The following is a 3,713-nucleotide window of genomic DNA, read 5'->3' as shown; positions in this document are numbered from 1 at the left end:
TTTAAATGTTTTTTTATCTATTTTTTCAACTATTTATCCGTAACCATTTGGAGAGTTCGTTTATTTATTGTAACTTGAAGTTTTTTTCAAATAAATTAACGGTACCGAATGCGTTGAAATCAATTCACACTATATTTAATATGACAAATTCATTTATAATTATCTTCATTCTTGGTGATGTTTATTCAAAACTAAACTTTACAATAAAGATATTCAAATTCAATAAATTTAATTGGAGTGGAAAGATTACTCCATCGTATTATTTTAAGGTTAGCTCGTTGAAAGAATTTGGGCGTTATTGTCTTTTCAATGCCTACAAATTGTTATTTATTTTGACACGTTTATTGATTGAGTATAAAACAATGAAAACGCCTCACTTTTGTAGCATTGATTCTGCCAATCAAATTACGAATAAAATGACTTCAAACCAATAAGTAATAATTTTGATTGTTATTTCCAACTAACATTAAATCTAAAAAGTTTATGTTGTTATTAACTGTTACCTCATAGATAAATTGTAAATGTGAGTTATAACTGTTAAAAATATCTATGATTGCTTGGTAAATAATCAAATGAACTTGAACGAAAATTCAAGTTTATACATATTATTAAGCGATATACAGTACGGGCGGTGTCAAGGATAATTAATATGAATGAAACATCGCAGCAATGTTAGAGCGTTTTGATAGCTGGTTGTAGAAATGTTGGAGTATTACGTAATGATTGGCGTCAGAAAATGAAAATATGATTGCTAAGAGCTCAGCAAACTATATCGTACAAAGATTGTTACAGATTTCAAATAATTTTACAAGTGCAGATATACAATTTTCATATGTGACGAAAATTATTGTCTAAATGTGAGGTACAACTGCATAATCATGCGCACATTCAATTCGTTGAATTCTCCATTAACAGTCATAACTTAACCGTCATTAGAAAGTAATATTTGAATTCAACGGTTATTTGCCTTTCTTGACCTCTCAAGAGATGTCTTCAACGGAAGATGTCTTCAAGTCTTCAACGGTTATTTGCCTTTCTTGACCTCTCAAGAGAGGTCAAGAAAGGCAAATAACCGTTGAATTCAAATATTACTCTCTAATCCCGCGTAATTGACGAAAATTCCGCGAAAACCTTAGCCTATTGGCGCTTTAAAGGCGCACATGAGCCTACGAATATAAATTCATGCGCGTAACGCGACAGCATCTCATCCTTCTGTGCGTCATGATCCAGAGGAGTCGACGGCTGAGTGGATTCTTGTAAGTAGAGGTGATATAATTGTTTGTTCAATTGCGATTAATAATTACTCTTGGCGATAGGTTCAAGGAATTGTTTGGGCGTTTGAAGTATGTACAAACAGCTAGTGAACCTATATTTAATTGTAATGACAACCTTCGTGTTTATTGTTGTTCATGATCATGGCAAGTTGACAATCGTGTACATAACTTTTATGCACATGAAATATTGTGCACCGGAAATATGGTACAGTATATCTATACGTCAATTTTCAGGTATGTTACGGTGCACAACAGTTTATATCTATAACAATTATGTGCACTATTGCCAACTTGCCTCGATCATCCTGATATTACTGATTTTTTCTGTATATATTGTTTTTCTATATATATTACATGTCAATACTCATTCTGTCACATTATGTTTAACGAACAATTCAAATTTAAATGATCTGTCTATATATCGTACGTTAGAGTGAGCGTCTGTTATAGACAAAGGAAAAGCAACGCAATAAATGGTCCAAGCAGTCTTCATTCTTCGTCTGTTGGAGGCGAGCGTACGTCTAATAAAACGTAGTTTATTTTAATCGTGACTAGACGTACACTCACATCTCTACCCGACGAAATCTTCATCGTTAAAATATTGTCAAATTATCTACCAATATAATTTTCGTTTTCGTAAGTATTATAATTTAGTGTCATGCTTGTTTCCGTTTCGACATTCAAGTGTAACTCTATTCTTGCTTAAGTTGGGTAACTGTAAAATGCAGTATGATATTTCATCTCATTACTTAAACTTTGTTGTTTTTATTGATAACTAGGCAAATATCCGGAAAATAAAGTGTGGGAAATTTTTATAATTTTTACAGCATATATAGCTTATTTTCAAATGACACTTCATAATTCAAATTATATCTGTTTTCTATGATACATGATACCGCAGAGATAACTTGAAATATATTGTTATTGTTATTATTAGTTTCAGAACTACTTTGAGAAAGAATAACGGTCTACATATTCTCTGAGAAATCGCATAAAATTTTTTGAAGACTTTTCTGTGAAATGAAATATTAAATTTCATTTAATATTTCATTTCACAGAAATTTCATTTAATATTTCATTTAATAACCACGAATGGAATCGCATTGAAATACATGATCAATTTTTTTGCACTGTCGAAAGATTGAAACGATACAATAAAAAATTTAGTCGTTTGCTTTGACGATAACGTAAACTGATATCGGTAAGAAACGTGTTACATAACTATAAAATCACAAGACGTTCGTGAAAACTTTTATTCGGATATGTCGCACCGTCAACTTTCATGAAAGATTTTGTGAGTAAACAAATGATGCATCGCAAGAAGTCCAACGTACTCCTGAATAACGTGAAAATTTCAAAATATTTTCCCTCACGATATGTTTATTTCTCAATAAAACGCATGACAGATTGAGAAATTGTATCATAATTGCATAGAGTTAAAAATTATAGACAAATCAAATGAACTAAATAACTTTCAATCACATCGACAATTTTTTTCTGTATTTCTCAAATTACCTTTAATTTTATTATTTTCAGAGCAAATCCCATTTTCGAATTCCACAATAAATAATATGAATACATGACTGCAGCTGTATTTCTAGTGTACATAATATATTATGGCTATTGGCAGTCAAAGTCGATCGGAGAAATATGGAAGATCTCACAGTCACGACCGTTTCATCAAAACAAGGAAACCACGGATAGAAGCAGGACCTGATATTCACCGTACCACCAATGATCCGGCATAGCACGATTACTAGTAAAATTTAATGGGTTCTGAAGGGCTGCGAAGTGAGTCACGTATCTTCACAGTCGTCCGAGCCGTTATAATTTTACTTTTGTAACAACACTGAACTTGAGAGATTCAGGTTCATCCGACGTTTTCATTGTTACTCATATTTTGGTTTGAACTTTCAAGGACAGAAACAAAGCATTGATATTTTGTTTAGTTATTACTGAAATTTGATCTTTTGATGTTATTAGCGCGCATTGACAGCAACTGCTTGACAATAAAGTAATTATTTAAAGAATATTTGTTTGTATATGTAAGCATAGCACTCCGACTAATTAAAATCGTTTGAATAGACTAAGTACCGTTCATCCTACGTGTGTAAATACCATATATAAGTATATATAAGTATATCACCAAAAGATTTGATATGAATATATATAGTCGGTTCTGCAATATCATTTATAAAAGCAGTTCCTTCAAAAATGAAGATTTTATTGAAATTGAACGTAAATAAACCATAATTTTATTTAAAAATAACGTATTATTTTTTTTTAATTCTGTACTTCATCTATGTCATTCACTTCATATATTTTTTGCACAATTACTGGCAATAATTATTACGATAAATAAAATCGAGAAAAAAATTTATTTTAATTTGAATTAGTCTATTTATTATAGTTATTTTATGAATATAATGTTCAATTTTT

General features: G+C 30.7%; 1 long non-coding RNA gene across 1 annotated transcript; it reads left to right on the top strand.

The window, feature by feature from the left end:
- Window positions 1-1,192: 1,192 nt before the first annotated feature.
- LOC131666745 (uncharacterized) lies at window positions 1,193-3,304 on the top strand. The gene is made up of 2 exons (XR_009302128.1): window positions 1,193-1,256; window positions 2,811-3,304. It is a non-coding gene; the product is annotated as an uncharacterized LOC131666745 (long non-coding RNA).
- The last annotated feature ends 409 nt before the right edge of the window (window positions 3,305-3,713 follow it).

Source organism: Phymastichus coffea, unplaced genomic scaffold (genome assembly GCF_024137745.1).
Source record: "Phymastichus coffea isolate CEN01 unplaced genomic scaffold, Cenicafe_Pcof_1.1 PCOF00060, whole genome shotgun sequence".
Taxonomy (NCBI): Eukaryota; Metazoa; Arthropoda; class Insecta; order Hymenoptera; family Eulophidae; genus Phymastichus; species Phymastichus coffea.
Note: the sequence above shows the minus strand (reverse complement) of the source record. Positions and strands in the feature narration are given on the sequence as shown.